General features: G+C 35.7%; 1 protein-coding gene across 7 annotated transcripts in view; it reads left to right on the top strand.

The window, feature by feature from the left end:
• The first annotated feature begins 8,018 nt into the window (after positions 1 to 8,018).
• Positions 8,019 to 22,987, top strand: part of ZNF516 (zinc finger protein 516) — a 141,544-nt gene continuing 126,575 nt past the window's right edge. Inside the window, exons 1-2 of one of the 7 annotated variants that reach the window (XM_074273668.1) lie at positions 8,019 to 8,170; positions 21,759 to 21,891. The gene's annotated coding sequence lies outside the window, so the exon portion shown is untranslated. Of the gene's footprint in view, positions 8,171 to 8,531; positions 8,647 to 12,049; positions 12,528 to 21,758; positions 21,892 to 22,987 lie in introns of those variants that run through there. The other 6 variants (XM_074273686.1, XM_074273679.1, XM_074273694.1 and 3 more) reach the window with 6 other exon arrangements.

The following is a 22,987-nucleotide window of genomic DNA, read 5'->3' on the forward strand; positions in this document are numbered from 1 at the left end:
TATATGTAGATATGTTAAATGAAAAACTGAATGACCTAGACAAGAGTTAGACCATGGCTCTCTGGCAGTTAATTGATGCATTGTTAGGCGTGGAGTAAGGAAGACAAGCTTAAATCCAAGTTCATACTCTTAGAAACTAGGTGATCCTGGGGAAATCATTTAACCTCTATCTGCCATCTTTTCCCCAGTGGTAAAATGATTATAATAGCACCTATCTCACAGGGTTGTTTTGAGGACCAAATGAAATAGTTTTTGTAAAGTGCTTAGAATGTGGTAGGCACCTAATAAATTATTGTTTTCCCTCTTACCTTTCTAAACATTTTTTATTATGTGTCTTATTAGTAAAAAAAAAATGTTTTTTTAAATGTGCATGTAACAGCAACATATAAACATGGTATTAAAAACTAGGTCTTATTAACATTTCATGTTCTATATTAGACAATACCAGTTCTGATCTTATCCTGATAGTCAGCAAATTATCATTAGAAATAAATTACAACTGTTTGCACTATTGTCTTTCTACCCAGGTTACTTTTACCTTCTGAATCCAATTCTTATCATGCAACAAGAAATTTGGTTTTACACACATATATTGTATCTAGGATATACAGTAACACATTTAACATGTATGGGATTGCCTGTCATCTAGGGGAGGGGGTAGAGGGAGGCAGAGGAAAATTCAAAACAGAAGTGAGTGCAAGGGATAATGTTGTAAAAAATTACAAAATTTCAAAAAAATATCATAAAATTAATAAAAAAAGAAATAAATTACAATTGTGACCAATTTTATGTACTTATCTATATATGTGTGTATATATACACATATATTCAAGCTTCTTAAACTTTTCCTACTCTGCTCCTACATTTTTACATGACCCTGGATATATAGATATATGTAATAATATTTCCTGATAATAAATAATAATTTTGCAAACCTCACATTCTGTTATGAGACTCAATATGGGGATATGATCCACAGTTTAAGAAGCTAGGATATATACATATAGCCCCCCATACATATACACACATACAAATATAAATAAAATCAGTCTTTGTTTAATTTGAAATCCATTAAATTTTATCCTGACATTATATCACATGGATTGGCACAACCTAGAAGACAGATTTTTAGAATATTTAGATCTGCAAAAATTTTTTTCCAGTATGAAAATGATTCAACATCCTTTTCCATGATTTCTACTTCCAATGATAGTAGTAATTATGTGTTATGAAATAGACACCAAGAGATATAATGTTCCAAGGTTGTAAGGGTAAATCTAGTTACAATAATATTTGTCAACTAGTAAGAAGCAAGGACAAGAGCTCTTTGTGAATTTTTTCTTGAAATTTTGGGGAATTCAGAACTTAATTAGCTAATTAATTTAGTTTGTGACTAGTCGGATTTATTTATTTGGAAGGTACTTAAGATTTTAAATCCCCCTAAAACCAAATCCCTACTTTTAACATCACAAAATTAATTAAAGATTCTCCCCTCCTCCAAAGCAGTCTCCATTAATTGGTTGGGAAACCTTTGCCTAAAAATTGAAAATTTATCATGAAATTATAGTATTTAGGATCTAAAAGTAACCATCATCTAGCCTTATTTTACAGTTGAGGAAACTAAAATTGAGACAGGTGAATTAATTTTCTCCAGTTTATAGAGCAGTTTGAGTTCAAATCCAGCCTCAGATACTTAGATCATTAAGGTTGGAACCCAGTAATTTTGTTTTCTTTTCACTATTCTAGAGGATATTTTATGACTTTTTGTTGACTGTTATGGATTTCCATGCTATTGTGATTTTTATGTAACAATTTTTTTCAGGATAGTGAGATGGACTTTAAGGCAAATTAAATAGGAGAATTCATACAATTATGAAAATAATTTAGGCAGAATATTTCTGAAGACTGAGGAGAACTGATTTGTCATAACTTATAAAGATTGAATAAATACGCACATAAATTTATATGGACTAGATTAATACAACAACAAATATGATTAATACTTTCATAATGCCAGCTGTCAACACATCCTACTAATAACTATTGCCTTTATTATGTTAACTTGTATCAAACTCTACATGAGCCCTTTTGGGGTTTTCTTGATAAAGAGACCAAAGTGATTTGCCATTTCTTTTTCCAGCTCTTTTTATAGAAAAGGAATCCGAGACCAACAGAGTTAAGTGAGTTGTCTAGGCTCACACAGGTAGCAAGTGTCTGAGTCTGCATTTCAACTGAGATCTTTCTGACTCTGTCCACTCTGTCATCTAGATGCCTCAAACATTGCCTTACTTGGAGGCAAACATTGCCATGCCTAATGATCATATAATCTATAATTTGGAAAAAGAAATAGGAATTGTCTAATCTAATCAATACAACATCTGGATAGTGAATTTTCTCATCCAGCTTCATCTGGAGATCTATTTCAAAAGGGAATTGTCAGTATGATAAAGCAGTTCCCTCCCTACATTTTCCAATGTTAGAGCTGGAAGGACCCACAGATATCACCTAATCCACTTTTCATTCCATGTAAAAATTCTCTTTCTAATAAATAGGTGGCTATTTAGACCATGCTCAGAAAGTTTCAGAAATGAGAATGTTCTACCTCACATGGAAACCTGTTCAATTTTTTGGATAACTATTAGAAAATTCTTTCTTAAGTTAAATCAATATCTGTTTTCTTGTAGGACCTATTGATCCTATACAAAATGACTTCTGGTTATAAACTTGAGAAATATAGGAAATCACATTCAGCTACAATCTTTCCTAGACTCAACATTGCCAGATCTTTCAAATGATCCACAAATGACCCTTCTGCATTTTGAGACCCTTTTGTAGGTTGCCTACTTCTTGATAGACTCTAATTTATCATTGGCTTAAGAAAACAGTGGCTGGCATTGCTACCTTGCTTGTTGTATCCATTATATTTTTTCAGTTTAGCTTTACATCACATGAGCTTTGCTAGTAGCCATGTAACACTGTTGACTCATATTGAGCATATGGTCAATGAAAATCCCCAAGTCTTTTTCCACATGAACTGCTCTTAAACTAGATCTCTGACATCCTGTACTTGTGCAGATGATTACATGATCTGTCATCTAACAGAGATTCTCTCAGAAGGAACTTTAGCAATTCTTCTCCTGCTGAGTTTCATTACAAGTGTATTTGACATATCCATATGTCAAATAAAGATTGTTACTTCCTTTTCCCCCTTATTTTCAGTTCAGTTAGAAAAGTTTATCTAAAAATGAAATATAATCACTTAGACGTGACTAAAATCATCAGATTGTAGCATAGAGAAATATTAAATTGTTTTACTTTTATAAAAATTTGTAGGTTTAATAGGTCAAAATCTATTTGGATGGTGATAAATTTACAATAGTTCTATAATGAGAAGTTAGTATGAAAAACAGGCCACTAAATATATCTTATTTAACATGAGAACCCTTTCAAAAGAGGCATCCTTATTGAATTTGTATATCTTAAAATTAATTCTACTCTGTGGCCTAGTTCCTTTTATTTCTAAAACTATTATGAACCACATCTGTGGAATTCTGTATCAGCTATTCTGAAACCAGCTGCTACGGAGGTTCTCTCACTAAACTTGAAATTAAGAACAGATTTGTGGGTCCCCTACCTACTGTGAAGTCCTGATGTAGTTACCAAAAACTGCACATGGGTGAGAAAAAGTGGCAACAGCCATTTCAATGGTGTGTTTTTCTATGGCACCTTTGCCTCCACTGGAAAGTTACAAATTCATGTAGTGGCCTTAGTTTATTTGTTGATATAATCTTTTACTCTCATGCTAAAACTCACACAAAAAGTACTAAAAGATGTAGAGAAAGAACGATTAATATCAATCACTGTGATGTTAAAAAAAAAAAGTGAGGCATTTTTCTTAAAAATGCTGATTCAGTGAGAAAGTTTGCAAGATTATTTCTGCCATGAAGAAAAATGAATTGAGGCAGTCTATGGATCATACATATGGATATATTTTGCACAGAATCTTGAAGTAATAACTTGCCTGTTATTAGACTCACCCTAAATTCTGGTGTGGTTGCATATTGAAGATGTCTTTGAACTCTGAAATAGAGGTACATGAATTTTTACTGTTTGTCTATTACAAAAGTATTATTTAAAAAAAAATGTGTCTGATTTAGCTATGACTAAGCAAAAAGAATATCAGAGTTTGACCCTAAATGTAGCATGACAAATTTAGTATAAACATGGGAGTATTTTGATAATGATTGGCCCCCCACATTTTCAAAAATCAGAACCCTCTTTTGTATTTATAAGATTTAAAAAGTGCTCATTAACAAATTATTCTTTGTCTTCAATGGAATAAAATTTATAATGAAGTAAAATCATTGATTAAAGGGAAAAACATTCTGTTGGCTTCTTACTCAAGTAATCCAAAACCATTCTATTGAAACTGTATTTTTAAAATGTCAGCCACATCTCCATAGAACATCTTCTGCTGGCTCTATTCTGATCCATAGATTAGGTGTTTTTCTCTAAATCCTATATGCAACAAACCCCTATGTGTCTTTATTTTGTGAAAAAGGAAAAAAAAATTTAAAAGTCAAACCATAAATATCAGCAATATCCTTTGAACTGGTTAACTATTTTTAGATAGAATCTCTAAATTCTAATTCCTATTTTAAAATAGTTATCCTTGATAGATATCCTCTCTGCTATATTCTTGAGAAGTCTTCATCCATGAATACTTCAGACTTGCAATCAAATTTGCTCTCCACCCCCTAGGGAAATCTGCCAATTTAAGTGAGTTCTGAGATATAAAGGTAAGATTTGTACCAAGATCTCAGGCCTTAAGGTCACCCTTATTAGTCTATCTAAGAAATTTCTGGTAAACTGAAACACCAAGATCATTTAAATGAAATCACAAATAAACAGTAGCATGCCAAATTGCCTGATGATACTATTATAGTTTTGTCAAGATGAACATAGGTGTAATATTTATTCAGAGCTTGTTTGTTTGATTGTCCAGGAGCTTACTATATGTAATTTTACCTCCAGCTCTCAGATAGACACGACCTTTTATTCTTAGCTATTCTATTATGGTGTTTCTCAGGAACCTTTCTTATCTAAACTTCCACCAATCACTCCTAAAGCTAAGTTATGCAGACAAGCCATTGCACAGATTTTCATCAAAATGCCATTTTCCTTAGCTTGAGAAAGCAGAGTCTCCAATGCTGAACAAATAATTTATTAGATTACAGCAAAGGAAAATAAATGTTTCCTGCTCCATATATTTCATTAGCCAGAATTATTATATGAACAAAACTATAAATAGCCAAACATGTATTGAACCATTAATATCACTGACATTCTCTCACCAAATACTGTAATTTAACTAAAGGATTTTAAAACAGGAGTGCCTCTCTTGGATTTCAGGGATTTATATAATGGAGTAATGGTGCTCTTAATCTTTAATAGGCTACTTTAAATGTATGAAAATATTAAACAGCTGAAATTTTTGGCAATGTTAGATTTGGTTATGTGAATGAAATCTAAAATTTTATTCAGTATTTGATTTTTATAGTGATTTTCTGCAATTTATTTGGATGAGCTCCAGCAATCTACCTTTTAATATAGCCTGGAACGATAAACAGCTACTGTTGACTTTCTGTTCAAATAATGTAAACATGCTGTGTTGTGTGGTCAGGGATGAGATTCTCACTGAAATCACAACAGTGCTAAGCTCTTGCTTTTTCTAGATTTTTAGCAAGCCAGTGATTTGGAGTTAATTTCTGTTTGTCTGTTACATTAATTTTTCTGATTTTGCTTATTAATCAAGGAAATGGAGGAGATGGAGGGGAGGATATTTTAGAAGCACAATATTGTTCCACAACAGGCCCTGGGTGAATTCACATGCAGCTGTCTTAAGGAAAGACCCTATGCTGACTATAAAAAAGAGCCAAGTTATTGTTGTTATTGATGATGGTGATGGTGTGTGGATGTGTTGGGACTTGGAAGCTTCATTCACCTTTCATTGTTCTAACTTGTCAATTTTCAACATGTGGAAATGATTAGTGGATACTGTAGTTTTAAGTAGAACCCAAGAATGCAGATGTATAATGGATTTTTTTAAACTACTACTACTACTACTATTGAAATGCTAAAATTGCAAGTAAATCAACAAGCCCAAGCAACTTTTATTTTTCTGGCATATGAAATAGAAATATCTATAAAGCATATAAAGACATGCATTTGGTGTTGTTAAAAATCTTCCAAAGTATGTAATTCCGAGGAAAGGAGACTGTCCATTCATTATCTTATCTGGATAATTAGTTGAGCTTCTAAGTGGAATGTGGGTTGTACTTTTGTGTATTTTACTGGGCTTTGCAATGGACTGTGTGCACTTCAATACTTTCCTGTGATTTAGACTGAAATTTGATTGTTCAAGAATACATCCCACTCAGGCATTCATGCTGAAACCAGCAACAATTGTCAATGACCTTTAACATGCCAGCTTTCCAAATTAGTGCAGATCATTAATCACACATAGCTTACTTTTTATGATTCGTGTATCCTTCATGGCGTCTCTGTTTCTGTCTCTATCTCTTCCTTCCTCCTTCTTTCTCCTTCCCTATTCCTCACTCCCCCTTTCCCTCACCCTTTCTTCCCTCTTTTTTTCTTCTCTTTGCTCCCCACCTTCCACTCCCCGCCAGACACATTCTCCAGATCTTTGGGGAGTATTATTTCTTCTACAGGCAAGAGGACCTTTCTTTGGAGTTTGACTGTAGTACTTCCCGTTGCAAGTGCCAGAAGTTGGAGGGCATTCCAGCCGTGCTTGCGTGTTAGGCGTAGAAATACCACATCGCTAGGTAACCGTTTAAATTGGAGGCTTGCTGGTCTAGCAACAACTACTCAGGGTTCTATTGGGCAGTGACTTTTTGGGGTCCGGAAGTATCATGAGTTAAAAGACCTGGAGGAAGAACACAATGTTGCCCTTTCCAAAACACATTCATTTCGGTTGAGGAGTGGGGGTGGCGAGGTGAGAGAGACACAGAGACAGAAGGGGGTTGGGGTGGGGAAGAGTGGGAAAGACTCCTTCCATATCCTTGATAGCACCAAAGCTCTTGGGGTTAAATTATAATGTACAATGAGATATAATCTGCTCTGCCTTTGGCTTGATGTAGTCTGGGTAAATTGAGTTCTGAAAACAGATAGAAAAATAAGATTTGAACTTTTGAAGGATAAAAGTTTAAAAAAAAAATCATCACCAAACCACAACACACTACAGTTTAAAAAGCCAGATGGCACAAATACTGTTCAGAGATCTTTCAGATATTCCAGTGTAACTGGTGAACTCTTTGATCCTGATTGAGGACTTTAGTGTGTTGTTACTGTGCATTTGAATAAATCTATAAATATTTTACCAGGGAGTTAAAAAAAAAAAAAAAAAAAAAGAACCGCACACCAAACGCACCAAACCATATCTAATCTACATGCATCTGGGACAGCTTGAAACTATATCCATGTTTAAGCAAACGCTGCTGAACTCCGGAGAATGTAACACTCCCCAAGTGCCCAGCTCTCCACGAACGTGTGAGCGACCTGTGTGGGCACATACGTGTATGTGTGTGTCTCTACATGTGTCTGTCTGGTGCATCCAGCAATTGAACCCCGAAGTGAGGCAGGGCAGTCATCAGAATGGAGGTGGGACAGATACGTGATCGGATAATGATTCAATGCCATTAGTGGAACAATTATTTGTTTATGAGTCATTTGGAGCATCTAGACTTTCCCCGCATTGTAGCAGAACTTTGTGCTGATGAGACAATAGTAGATAGTGTGTGCATTTAATATAGGGCAGACCATTTCTCATCCTGGGGGAAGACACCAACCTATACGTGTGGGAAAGGCTCCAGAAAACGCCGGGGCTCGGAGAGGTCCTCCCTTGCACGCTCGCTTGGGGGCCACTGCAGTGCCCCCGAATCACGGGGCGAGGGGAGATTCGGCGGGGAGGGGCCCCTTGACGGGGACTGCGAGCGACTGGCTCACTCGGCGTCCCCCCTCGGCTTGAGTGGAGCTGGCGCAGTCAATCATGTGCAGTCCTTTCCTTCTTGCATTCAGCGCATGGTTTCACCTTCAGATTCTTCTGTTTGTCTGCGTCCTTCCAAAAATAACATTACCTTAACTCAGCAAGGTAAGGGCCCCGAAGAGATCTCAGCACTACTGTTCTTTGGGGAGAAGGAAGAGGTGGAGGAGGATAAATAGGGGTCGTGGGGGGTACTCAAGGTAATGGGGATCCTGGTGTGATACGCCCGGGGGGGGGGCTGAAGATGTAAGGGGGGGGACGTGGGAGGTGGGGAGGGAAACTTCGTTTTTCCAATTAATATTAATCTGCTGAGTAATTTGAGTACTTAAAAATGGAACTTTGGGTTGTTTGACGAAAAGGAGATTTTTTTTTTCTTTTTTTTTTTTTTTTTTTTACCGCAGTGGAGGGGGGCGGAGGGGGGGGGGGTGGAACGGGACTCCGAGCTTGAAGAAGCCTTTCGCTTTGTATACTTCGTCAAAGGCGACAGGGGAAGAAGGGGGGGAAAGCTTGGATGCTACATTCGTCCATTAAGAAACAAAGAGCAAATTGCCTGACTTTAAAGTAAAATGCTCGGACTAATGAAGGTGGGTAATGGGGCTCCGAGACTGGAGTAACCACTTAAATTATTAAGGGCTTTGCTGATAGTATTGATTCAGTGTGTGCTTGAATCGCCTGATGTCCTGTGAATGTGTTTGTGGGTGTGGGTGCGGGTCTGTTTTTTTTTTTTTTTTTTTTTTTTTTTTACCCCTTTTTTCCTAGTTACAATCCCATCAGCTGAGAGCACACAACTGAAGCAGACATTAAAGTAGTATTCGGATTATTAAAGGGAAGTTGGGGCAAACTGGCGGGGGTGGGGAGGTGAGGGGGTGAGTCAGGAGTGGGAAGAGACAATTATTCATGTAATGACTCTGAAATGCTGAAAAGGGCTTGAAGGACAATGTCTGGGTGGCAATTACTACAAGAAGATGAAAATAGCTCTGTTTGGGGGTGAGAATGGGAGCTTTTTTTTCTAATATAGATACTGTAGGTAGATAATATGTAAAAAAATACTGTTAGATAATGGGGAGCTGGGTGCATGTTGGGAAAAATGCCTTATTTTTTTATTTCAAGTGAAAATTAACATACTAAATAGTCGCGAGCCTCATTTGGATTAAACCACTTTTTCAAGTTTTAAGAAACTTTGTATGGGTAACTTTGTAAAAAGCTAGCCTAGTGGGGGTATTTAAAATGAGAGGGTTGTGATGGTGGAATGACAATCAGCCGTTGTTTTCTGAAAAACCAGCTAACCTCTGCAATTAAGGACCATAGAGACCCAGTATTTTAACTGAAAAGTGTGGGTCTGTAGTCAGCACCATTTATTATGAGCGTTAATAAGCTCCCAGCAGTAGACTAGGATCTTCTGGGGAATGTGTATTGTATGTGTATATATCTTACTCATTTCATTGCGCATATTGATAAAGAGTCAGTTGGACTACAAATGTGCAAAGATCAACTTGCTTAGACCTCTTTCTAAACACATTCATTCTACATTTTATTTAATCCAGATGCACAAAAACCCATTTGCTGCCTTATTGTTGGTTTACATTTTCTGAAAAGGCGACTGGTGTAACCTGTGGAATTTGAAATGCAAATAAAAGCCTGTGGGAGTTGAGGCAGAACAAATCATCATTTATAAAGTGAAAAAGATTTAATGTCTTTGAAATCATTGCAAGGGGAAAAATTGGGGGAGTGCTTTTTTAAGGAGCCGAAATGTGACGTCAACTCTTTTGGAAAAGATTTTATTTTTAATGTCTGAAACGCGGGTATGTAAAGTGCTTACAGGAAAAACAGATTACAAGATTAACATCTGTTAACATGATCGTTTATCTCCAGCCAAAAATAGGTCAGTTCTTTCTTAAGGAAACACGATTGCTGGCGCATGATTAAATAATGAAATTAGACTAATGAGTTCATAAATTAGAGAGAGGCGTGTGTTATAATCTGACCTGTGACAAAAATATTTAATTCGGAAATCAATGAAAGGTCAAAGTCTCCTTTTGGGTAGAGACCCTATTCATCTACTCCCCCTTTTTTCAGGTCCCCTTAGTCCCTACGCACCCCACCCCAACCCCCCCCCCCCGCCCTGCATTAGTTATTGCTAGTCACTATTTCCTCCCTTGTGAAGTAAAAAAAATTATTGAATAACACCCTACTTGATAAGGAAGGCAGACTCTTTCCATGAAGATGCCTAAGTTTTCGAGGTCTACTGTTTTATCATTAAAAAAAAAAAAAAAAAAAAAAAAAAAAAGTGGCAAAGAATAGGAAACGCCGATGCAAAGTATACCTAATTTGCATTTGACTGCCCCCTGGCTGTGAATGACAGTTGAGACCTCCAATCCAGAACCTCTTTCTCAAGCTCTGAGGTAATTGTGTGTGTGTGTATGTGTGTGTGTGAGTGAGAACACTGTTAAATCTTCCTAGCCTCTTGCTAATCAGTCAAGCTTCTGTATTTATACAGATTTGTGCACGACTGTGTATAGATATTGCTGTACTTTAATCTATAAACTGCATATAGATGTCCAAAACACTGTAAAATAACACACTAGCTATTCAAACATGTAATAATTAAACATTCAAGCTGAATGAAACCTGTTAAAAGTGGAAGAAAATATAAATGATCTTAAGTTTCACAGCAGTCCTGTGGCCTTATTTGAGAAAAATGAGGAATAGATATGGTGGTAGCAAGCATTTTCCTTCCCATGTTATTATGTATTTTCCTTGTTTTAAGGGGTTTAAGGTTATGGTGTGCCATCAATCTTAGTAGTCTGTGGCCCCCCCAAAATGCATAAAAATAATTAAGATGGTGAGGGAAAAAATCATAGTTACAAACTTCCTTGCCCCACCCCCCAAATCAATGTTGCAGATTCTTGAACTTAAAAAGCTCATTGGTGGATAAAAAGAAAGTGCTGCTGACCACTAGACCTATGAATGCTATGAATAATGGTCATTTCTGCCCAACACAATAGGCACATTCACTGAAGGAATGCCTGCCATGAACCAGGCCACATTTTGTGCTAGTTTAATCCAACACTCAACTTCACTCCAAATATTGATAGTGTAATTGATTTTTTTGTTGAGTGTATAAGACATGCTGCTTGAAAGTGTTGATCGAAGGATGCAGTTGCAATTTAGCTTCTTTTTTTTTTTTTTTTTTTTTTTTCTGAGACTGGATTGCCATGTTATCTCTGGGGTTCCATTGTGGTATATTCAGATCTCTATGTGTTTATGCCTTTCTGTATGAATGATGATGTAGCTTAATTAAACTACTAAATGCCACAAAGTAACAGGCTCATTCCACATTAGCTGCAGATTAGCAAGGAGCATGGCCTTCTTGACCTACAGGGATCTGAGTCTGTCCGGAGAAGTGTCCCTCTGCCTTTGGCTTTGTGCCACACACTTTATTGTGTACCCTGCTGTTGGACTAAATGAGTTAACTATCGGAGGGGTTTTCATTAACTGGATTTGGCAGCCATATACTTAACTTCTCCCCCCTCCTCCTTTTAGCAGCCTACATAACTTAATTAAAAGATGAAGCGCAGGGATACTCTTAGGTGTGTAAGCCCTTCGACGCCTACTCAAGCCATCCTCAAAAGACTAGAGCTCAGTCTGAGCTCCCTCCTGGATTTCTCCTTCCTTGTCTTCCTTCCATTCTTCCTTTCCTGACTGGATTCCTGGGTATCAGAGCAGCTCACTTTCTGTGATGGGAAATGGGTAGTAGTGGGTAGGTATTCTTAGATTCTCTCATTTCTGTTTCTTCATCTCGGGAGCTTATGCGGGAGAATTGATGTGCCTGTGATATACATGTGGTGGGTGGGGGTGGGGGAGAGAGTTGCTTGTGATAGGGGAAAAGATGGATGGGGGGGGAGGCCAAGAGAGAGGTTTTTACCTGACTGGCCTCAGGGCAGCGGCTGCAGCTTGTTGCTGTGCTTTTTAGTCAGAGGGAGGGCACAAGAAAGGAGGCGGGAAAAGGGAGGAGTAGGAGAAGGAGGAGGGATTTGGCTGAGCACTTACACTCAGTTGTCCGCCCTCACTCACCCCCCGCCCCACTATAATGTAGAGAGGACGTCACGCAGCCTTGTACTGTAATACAAGAAGTGAAAGAGCAGAGGAAACAGACACAGCTCAACTTCTAACCTTAACAAAGGCAGGGATCTGTCAAAACGGCTGGAAAGAGAAAGAAAGAGTGAGAGAGAGAAAGAAAGAAGGGGGAGGGAGGAGGGAAAGAGGAAGGGGGGAGCAGGGAGGAGGAGAGAAGGGGTTGGAAGGAGAGGAACCCGAGGAGGAGAAGAAAGTCCTCGTAGCGTTATAGAAAGTGAAGCATGGTTCATGGAGGAGGTTTACGGGACCGGAGTGGGGTGAGATTTTAAACCCTTGCCTTCTTGGATTATGTTGGGTTCTTGGGACTGAGGCGTAGTGGTTTGGTCAGGTAATTGCTTTTCTATTTAAACTTCACTTTGCTGTTACTGAGGTGGGGGTGGCACAAAAAGGCGTGGCCCTGGATAATAATTACATAAGTATTAAAACCTGATTTGGTACTGGGACCAAAAAAAAGCCAGGGGTGGTGCTGCTGGGGGCACCGCGGCGAGGATTTTGGTGCTGCTGGGGCTGGGGCTGGAGTTATTTCTTGACACTTTAAGCCTCGGAGATCTTAAGCTGGGTTTTTGTTTGTTTTTGTGTTGAACAGGAGAATTGGTTATTCGCTGATAAAGCTTCCTAAAGTGTAGAATATTGAAATTGTTTCTGGAAACACAGATGTATTTCTGGGCGTGGAATAAAGCATTAAAACAGTACTCAGTGCATAACAAAGGACAGAAGAATGGGAGTTGGAAGCCGCTTTTCATGTACTCACTGTACTGATTTAACCACTTAAATGCTGAGAACTATAGAAAACAGAATTATACTTTTTTGTTCTGTTTAACCTGGGAACCACAAAATGAACTTTATTAAAGATTGTGGTTCTTAATTCAAAATGGAACAACTCACATACATGGGTGACTATATGTGCATGTGCATGTGTAAATGTGTTAAATGCTCTACATATATACATATGAAGGATCCCCCTGAATATTAGGAAGTCTTTACTCTTGGGAAAAGGATTAAAAGAAATCTTGGTGCCTCCATATGGTTATGGATATATCCAAATGCTACTAGAACAGTTGTCTAGGATGAGAGCCGAGGGTATGTTTTACTTCATCGGAGTTACCAAGATAAAACCAGGCAGTTGATATGGTAGAAATGTTTTGACTCAGAAATTTAGATATTAGTTATAGACTGGAATACTATAAAATCAGTTACCGGGTATACTGCTCCATTTGCTAAATGCTACTTAGCTTTTGTTTCATTCTTAGTTGTGTTAAGAATGTCCTTTTTTGTTTATATTTGTACATAAAAGATATAATTTCAAATATATTAAGTCATAGGTTGAGAATGAATCTCAGACACCCCCCCCCCCCAAGGCCCTAAAAAATGAAGTTGCTCAGTAACTTTACCTATGGTGTAATCAGTATTGGAGTTTGGTTACTCAAGGAGACCTCTTCAGTTTCACAAGAGTAACCACCATGGCCATCTTGAATGATTTCTAAAATAAAACGACCAGTATTGTTTGTTTAAATTTGCAGGAAAAGTAGTTTTTTCTGTGTTTAATTAGGCCATTTCATTTTGGAGTATTTTTTTTCCCACAGATGTGGGAGAAAAACCAACCTATATTTCTTAATAGAACCCTTTCCCCCTCAAACTTGCTGAAAATTGTATAAATTCGTAAAATGATAGTTTTGGAAAGAATGTGAAACATTCAAATAACATGAATATTCTAGAAACTAATCAGTATTAAGACAAATGTATTGCATATAAGGCTCACAGAGTGAAATGTCTTTAAAACAATGAAGGTGGCATGGTAGGTAGTATTTTATCCATTAGTTAGGTATTAAGAAACTAGCTTAATTTATGACTTAGTTCTTTTTTCATCTTAAAATATTTCATACCTATCTGTGACCTTTTAAGTTGCTTAACATTACTAAAATCTATGGATCAAGAACTTTTGATCCTGGAAATATAACTATTAATCATTACCAATGAATGAGAAATACTTTATCTACCAAGTGTTAATCTTGACTGTCATATACAAATGAGCTCAATTCCTGACTACCTGGCTCTTATATTTAATCCAAAGATTCATAAAGTTTTTCAGTCACTTTGAATGAGGTTAGTTTTTAACTTTAGGAAGAAGTTGTGTGAAGAGGAAAGAAGGTTATATTTGAGACCATAGGAATTGGGTTCAAATTCCAACTTTGTCACTGGGATGCCTTTAGTCAAGTCATTTTATCCTTTTGGGACTCAGTTTCCTCAATCTGTAAAATGTAGAGATTGGACAAGATGACCTCTTACGGTTTCTTCCAACTCTAAATCTATGATTCTTCTATCGATTTTTTCCCCATAATGACTTTTAGAGTATTGTCATTGAAATCAAATTCTTTTGGTAAAGAGATAAAAGTGACTTCACTCCAAATCTTTGCCTTTCTCCCTTTTTTTTGAAACTTCAGGTTCAGTTTTTAGATTTCATTTGAGTTTAGATATTAAATACTTCTGGGAAAGTTTACTGAAAATGTTATATTTAGAAAAATCTTCAGAAACAATTCTATGAAAAAAATGAGAAACCTTTGAAGTAGGTCTTCAAGTAGTTTATCTACATAATGATAACTTTAGTGCAGCATTAGATGATGTTCTAATGGACATTTCTCACATGGACATTAATTTAGTAAAGTCAGTATAGAGTGGAAAAGTTCTCAGAGACACAGCTTAGAATCCCAAATTTGACACTAATTGGAGGACTGTATGCAAGGCACTGAGTTTATTTCCTCATTTGTAAAATATAGATTAAAAGTACTTAGACTTCTTACTTCACATGGATGTTATAGGAATCCAAGGAGATAATACCTATGTGAAGTCCTTTGCAAACCTTAAAACACCATGAAATATGACTTCTATTCATCTGGAGCAGGCTTTACAAATCAAGTAAATTTTGGTGGGTTTCTGTGGATTTTACTTATTTTATTATGTATTTTTTGGTTTGTGTAGAGGAATCATCCTTTTAAAAATAGTGATGGGAGTGGCTGAAAGCTGACTGGAAATTGTGTTTAAGATTTCTAACTACATTATACTTTTACTCCATAGAAATAGGAAGCTAAAATAAAAGCTGATTATATACAACAGGAAGGGGCTTGTCTGAACCTGTACATTTTACTTGCATAATGAATGGGCCTGCTCAAATTTGTAAGACCATAGAATAGGATGGTTTTTAGAAATTTATTTCTTAATGCAGGATGAAGAGAGATGTTACTTATGGAAAAATGATATTTTAGTCTTCCTGTAAATGGATTCTTAGTGAATGAAGAATTCTTTTAAATATTTATAGAAAATAAAACTTGTCTTAGTCATAAACTTTTATTTTAAAATAAGTAACTTAGAGATATTTAGTGCAACCACTTCTTTTTACAGATAAGTAACTGAAGCTTAGATGGGTGAAGACTCAGTAACTTGTTGAGTACCACTCTAAATGAATGATAATAAAAACATTTTCAGTGATAATATTCTGTGCTTACCCCTTCACCCCCATGTCCTAGTTATATAATTAATGACTAGATGGCAGAAAGAAGCAGAATGTCAAATTTATTTGATTAGATATCTGAAATATAAATATTTGAACTTAGAAGGAACATTGCTTTTTCAAAGCAGACATTTTGCATGCTGTAAATGTTTATACATTTCAGTTCTTGGATAAAGCTGAAATGAGTCAGTCAATTAGTTCTAAAAACACCCCTCTTCTTCCATTTCTAAGCCACAAATAATAATAATAAAAAAAGTTCTAACAGTTGCCCGGGGGGGGGGGGGGGGGGAAGAATCATTTAATTAGCCTTCATCTTGCATTTACTTTATGAGTGGATCCATGTTCTTATTACATTTCTGGAGTTTCATGTGTGCTGCAATGACTTTCATTAGTTCAGTATTTGTAGTGCTTATAGCTTTGCATAACTGTTTTGAGCAGAGAGCTTGTCTCCAGTCTCATATGTCATATTTGTTTCAGCCCCTGGAATAAAGTGTTAATTCTATTCTTTGGCTCTTGTAGTAGTGGGAATGTTCCACGCACAAAGTTAAAACTGATAGAGCACCTCTTTGTATATTGCACTCTTTGTGTCAAATGGACTTGCATTCCTTAGAAGGACAGCAGTAACTGTTCATTCTAAAATCTGAATTTGTTCTGAAATCTCATTAGAATAAGGCTCATAGAGGTAGGTCTCAAACTGCCACCCCAGCATTTAATACCTATTTAGTTAAACCAAGGAATTTTTGGTAGCAGCAGCCTTCAACAGTTCAACTGCTGTTTGTTGCTTCATTTCAGTGACCTAACAAGTGGTGTGGCTTTTGGAAGAGTGTGGCCATTTCACCTCTTCCTCCTCCTTCTCATCTTGCTTCCTAGTGCTCTCTTACACCCAACCCTTTGACCTATGTGGCTGTGAGCATAGTCCCTGTAGTATATTAAGTGCCTTGAATTTAGCCAGAGGCCACAGGGGCGAGAGTGTTCCTTAATCCCACCACTGGTCTCAATTCTGACTGGTTACCAGGGCAAGTGGAGGTGGTGGTGGGGAGGTAGGATAGCTCTTGCAGACAGTTGACTTTGATAGACTAGGGACCTCTGTCCTGAGCCAGTTAACATCATTCCCATCCCCCTCCTAAAAGAAGGGAGAAAACAGACTTAACAGAGTCAAATGTGTTCTTTATGAAGAACATAATTATGAATGCTCTTAGTTTTTCAGGGATATTGGCAAACTCACAAATTACCTTTTCTCTCCCTCTTATATGATTTTGAACTAATTAAAAAAAAATTAAACCTTTTGGGTTGACTGAACAGAAGCTTTTGCTTAACAGACAACCAAACATTTAAAAAAGTACTTTTAATTTTAAATGATCACTTATTGGACAGAATTAAATTGCTATTAAAAGAATGTTGTGTTTTTAACATTGGGTTCACATAGTTCACATTTTATTTCCTTAAGAGCAACATTGTTTAACTTCTTGAAGTTTATAGTCTTGGCCAAGTCATATCAGCAATTAAATATATGTAAGAAAAATTGGCATAAATTAGTTTTGGCCTATCCATTTCTTCCTCACTACATTTGACTATATGAAATTTAAAGAGAAAGAAAGTTTCCTTCCACCTCCAAAGCCATGGCTGTCATATTTAGGTCTAGAATGAAATGATTTCCAGCAGCCCACACCAAATAGTAAAGAAGTATAATTTTGTGGTTTCCAATGTTTTTTTAAAAGGCTGTTTTCTAAAAAAGAGCTGGCTTTTAATCTTCATTTCAAAGTGAAATGGAAGCTACAAAGCATGTGTAATTACAATTTGCAACTATTTTTAGAAATCAGACTTGTTTGGTATATACTATGATGATGAAAACAATACTCAGCATACAGGGGTAATGATTCAAAAGGAATCATTTTTAAATCAAATGATTTCATTTTTGATGCACTGGATTTCACACAGATTCATTCTGGTAGATTGCCATTTCTCTTCTGTCTCTGTCTCTGTCTCCCCCCTCAAGAATATAATGAAATCTTATGTTCCCAGGAATTACTTCAAAGGATAGGAAGAAAACGTAATGCTTCTGTGTTTCAGACAGTTCCTGATCAGATTACATGTTGAAAATAGGATGAGCTCTTAAAGTATTTTGTTATTTTCTGAGTAAATGTAACCTGGGGTTTTTCCCCTTCAAAAGCAGGTAAAAAGAGGAATGTAGAGTTGATATGCCACAATTTCTTGTACCATGAAGAATAGCTGATATCAAATCATCTTCCTGGATACAGCTGTCCTATTATTTTTTTGCTCATTGAAAAAAAAAATTGGTGAGCATAGACTAGCATGTGGTGTTAGTTTTCAAGAAATATTTAAAGCAAGATTAATGACAATTGAGGTTCTTTATTTAATATTGTGATTTTTCTTTAAGTTTGAAGACTTACTTTGAAAAAATTATTAGCAAAGCTGTGTATATTTCTTTTTTAAAAATTAATCCTTAATTTTTGTCATGTGAAAAGAATAGAAATTTGCTCAAGAATTTATGTTCTTTGTTTCAGAAAAGGGCAACATGTGTCTGTCTTTACCATATGGTAGTATTTAACCTATATTGCATGAGCTGACTAGGAGTTGCATTTAAGCATTGATTTATTTCAGCATTTCAGAATGCTCTTTGAAATTTAGTACAGTAAATGATGCATTGAGAGTTGTGCACCAGATCTGTGGCTTTAGCAGTTTATTGTTAGGTTGACATTAAGGTCATAAGCAGCTATTTACAATTAAAAAAAAATATGTAAAATGATTTTCTTTGGATATAGTTTTAAGTATAAATTTTGAAATGAGAGATAAGGGGGCTTTCTTCAGGAAAGCTTTCTAGGGAATCTAGGTTGAATGGTTTCAACCTTTTTTGTGTACAATAAAGCAGATTTCAAGGCTGATAGTAGAACAGACTAGTCTTTAATGTCAATGTATACCAATGATATCTCTCCATTTCTTAAGTTCTAGTGACAGTAAAAGGTAGCATGATTCTGTGGAAAGGATTCTGGTGCTAGATTGAAAAAAGACCCACTTTTGAATCTTTACTAGCTGTGTACTTAATTTTCTGATCCTTAGTTTCCTTACCTGTAAAATGGAGATAATCAATTCCTAAGAGCAGTCTCAAAGGGTGGTTCTAAAGAAAATGTGTGTCAGGTGCTTTGCAAACTTTAAAGGGTTGTACAAATGTCAGCTGTTCTTATGAAAGACTTTTTCTTCCCTAGGAGAGTTTGCATTTTCTGTGTGAATCCTTGAATGTACTAGAGGTCTCATCACATTATTTTCATGTTTCTGGAGTGGCATACTATGTTGAAGTTGTGTTTGAAGAGAAAAATGAGATTTCTTGATTTTATATTTCATTATTCTCTGTATTGTAGGGATAAGTATAGTAAACATGGGTTTCAATATAAGAGGAATTTGTTAATGTTGATAACTTTTGAAAAGCCCATTTTAATCCTTTGCCCCCTATTTGCCCAATTCTTTGTTATAGTCATCTTCACAGTTGATATTTTTGTATACACTAATATAATCTTGACATCAGACTTAGTATCTTACAGTGTAATATGCTAGAAAGAATATTGTTTTTAGAATTAGAAACAATGAATTTGTGTTTTGGCTTAGGCTACTTTTCTTTGTATGGTGGAGAAATTAGCATTTGGATTCACCTTTGGAGACCATAAGGCATATACAAGGTACTATTGTTATTACTGGCATAAATTTTCTAGTTTTAAGGAGAAAAAGAAACAAATTGGACTTACTTTCCATGTGAAAAGTAATTTCTCTATGGGCAAAATGGTGGTCCTGGATGAAATATGTCTCATTGAATTTGAGCAATGTAAATGAATACTGCCTTTGGTAATGCATAATTTATATCGACATTAACACTGACACCAAGAGAACATTTTTATTCCAGTTTGAGAAAATATCATTTATGTTGGTAATCATATTCCCATCAGATACAGACTGATCATAGCAAAGCTATCTATGCCTGTAGCATGGCCAAATCATAATGATGAAATAATTTTCTCTTTTTGAGTAATAACAAGCATACTTGCAGCTAATGTCATTATAATCAGTGCACACCAGGTGTTAAATGGCTTCCCTTGTGTGCAACTTTATTTCAGAATGGCTGAAAAAAAAAAGTTTTAAAAAGAAAGGGTCAGTGGTTTTTCAGTATTAACATATAGTTAGATTTAGATGATGTACTTAACCCCTTGGTAGTAAGTATTGTAAGTATTGTAAACTTGGGAGAAATGCTATATCAAATTCATATGACTAGTACTTTGGTGGGAGTATTAAAAATTGTCAAAGTAAGTTGCTCTGGTGAATAAGAGAGTCAGATTCAAATGGTTTTATAGGAACTTTGCTTATCAGTTATTTTTTAGTTTAATTAGGGACCATAGGTTGCTATATCATTCCACATAATTTTGTTTAAACCAAAAAAAAATATTAATAATAAGTAGCTTTAGTTATTTGCCCAGAGAAACAAGGTTTCTGCAGGTTGATGTTTGGAATTTGATATGTCTATACATGTACATTACATCATGAATCTCTTGTTTTGTCTTTTAATTTGTCCATTTTTAGCTCTAAAGGTTTAGCTCTTCTACATAGAAATGTATGTTTCTGACATTCATAAATTAGATCCCCTAAGTGTTCAAATATTCCAGGAGGATGAGTTAGGCAATTTTGGAAACTACTTTAATTTTCTTGAACAATTGCCTCTTGGAGAAAATATAAAAGCCTCAGCTTGGCATTTAAAGCCTTTCACAATCTGGCACCCACCTACCTTTCCAGTATTATTTCATATTATTGCTTCTCAGGCACTTACCATTCCAGTCAAACTGGCCTGCTTGGTCTTCTCCATACATGATATCCCATCTACTACTTCCATGATTTCTTATAACTGGATCCCCCCGTATCTGGAAGGCCCTTCCTCCTTACTTCTGCCTCATAGAATCCCCAGCTTCTTTCAATGAATAGCCCAAGAGCCACCACCCTTTCATGAAAAGTCTTTTCTGTGCTATCCCCATTCCAGTTAATAATATTTCCCTTCCCTTGACATGACTTTATACACATTCAGTGTTTATTTGCTTGTGTATGTCTCCTAAACAGACTATAAATTCCTTGAGGGTAGGGGCTGGTTGGTTTTTCTTTTTCTATTACCAATGCCTATCACAAGACCTTGTACATAATAGGCATTTAATAAATATTTGTGCTGTTGAATTAAATGGAATCAGAAAAGTGCCATTTATTTCACTAAAGATAATAGTTAACATTTACATTTATTTTTTGGCACCAAGGAGTTAAAGTAGCTCCCACATAGAGCTTACTTATTCTTACATAACAGTGTTTGTAATCATAGCCATATGTTTGTTATGTTATTATATATATGGTATATGCTATATATAGTACATATTATAATTACACATAGTATATATTATAATCAAAGCCATAGAAGTCTTCATCTTCACATTTCTTTAGACATTTTTGTAAATGTATACTCATTTTCTAGAACATTTGAATGTTTAAGACTTTGAATGTTTAAGATATAATTATAGAAACTATAACTTCACAAAGAATTGTCTTAAAGAACTAGAAGTAATCAGGCTACTCTAGTTCTTTTATTTTGTAGATGAGGAAACTGGAGAAAAGGTAAGTAATTATTCCAAGATCACTCAGACAGTTAGTGGTAAAACTGGGAGCAGAATTCCTGTCTTTTTATTCTTTGTTCAGGATTCTTCCTAGTAAATCCTGCTGATAAATACATGAAATACTATAAGAAACTTTCCTAAAAGCCCTTTGTAAGATCCAAACCTATTAGGATTACTTACTAATATGGAGCTGTAGCATGAGGTGAATATTTAACCAATAACCATTGAATTGAGGTTGTGTCAACTTGTAGATCCCTTTCATTTTATTAGATCTAACTTTTTTGAGGATAAGAAAAAATAAGAATAAAGAAAGGTAGTTAAAGTCTGATTTAGCTACTCAGAAATAACTGATAAAGAGCTATATCATACGAAGACCTACTCATTGTATTTTCAAATCCTTTAGAGGTAGCAGAATGGAAAACCGATTCCAGGCAAGTACGGAGTCAAAAAGGACCTGTCACTAAATCCCAAGTAACTTCCAGATCCAGAAACCACAAACGGCTCCCAGAACAGATTCTCTTCTGGTGAACAAAATGGTAATCATCAATATATGAATATCACTTTCTTTGACTTAGTAGAATATACATATATATTCATATAAACACATATCAATAATTAATACACACACACACACACACATATATATATATATAATATCTATCTATCTATGTATTTGACATAATATATGCTTGTGGAAACTTTTGCTAATCTTTAAGGAAGTATAGAATAAAAAACAACAGCAGGAAAGATAATCTATTCCTTAGAAGTTGCCACTTATCCTTTCTTTAAAAAAATTAGCCCCCCAAATAATAACAGAAAACCTTAGGAGTGAAGGGGGGGGGGAATCTAATGAATGGTGAGTGACTGGATAAGTTAGTCTATACTTCAAGTCTTACAATCAATGTTATTCTTCAGCTGTAAAAGTGAAATGAAAGATAACTTGAGGAAAAATTTGCTCTTTTGTGTCAAAGTAACTTCTGCTACTTTTAAAAGGGCAGATGACAGGCAAATACACAAAGGTAGGCAAATAACTTTCCATTGGTTTTGAGAGGGAATTGCCAAAAAGAACAGAGCAAACAAGCAATCTGATTTTGATGAGTGTTTGCTGGGAATTCTATATATATTCTCCTTTCTCTCTGTCCTTTGCCTTCAAAAAATATGAACGCTTTATTCAACATTTTTTTTTGTTGTTGTTCTGTGATGCTACTGTATACAAGAACTAAAAAAAATGGAAGCCAAGTGCTTTAGATGAGAACCATAAAATGACATGAATTGCTTTGGTTTCTTTTTAAGCAGCTGTAAAAGTTGGCAGAGTCAACAAACAGCATGACTGAGGGTCATAAGTCACAGTTATACATTTAGAAGTAGAAGGAATCTCACAGGCTATGCTCATTTTATAGATGAGTAATCCAGACCCAGGAAGGTTAATTGTTTTGCCCAGCATCAAGAAACTAAACATAGAAGAAGATAATGAACCCAATTCTCTAACTCTAAAGACAATGTTATTTCCATTGTATCATAAGGGTGTGTGAATATGGAAGGCACATGGGATGGGGAGCAGTGTCATGGGTTTCTGGTGCCAGCTATGATATTATATAGTAATTACTGTATAGTGTCTTAAGGTTTATAAAA

This window comes from Sminthopsis crassicaudata, chromosome 1, assembly GCF_048593235.1.
Source record: "Sminthopsis crassicaudata isolate SCR6 chromosome 1, ASM4859323v1, whole genome shotgun sequence".
In the NCBI taxonomy this organism is placed as follows: domain Eukaryota; kingdom Metazoa; phylum Chordata; class Mammalia; order Dasyuromorphia; family Dasyuridae; genus Sminthopsis; species Sminthopsis crassicaudata.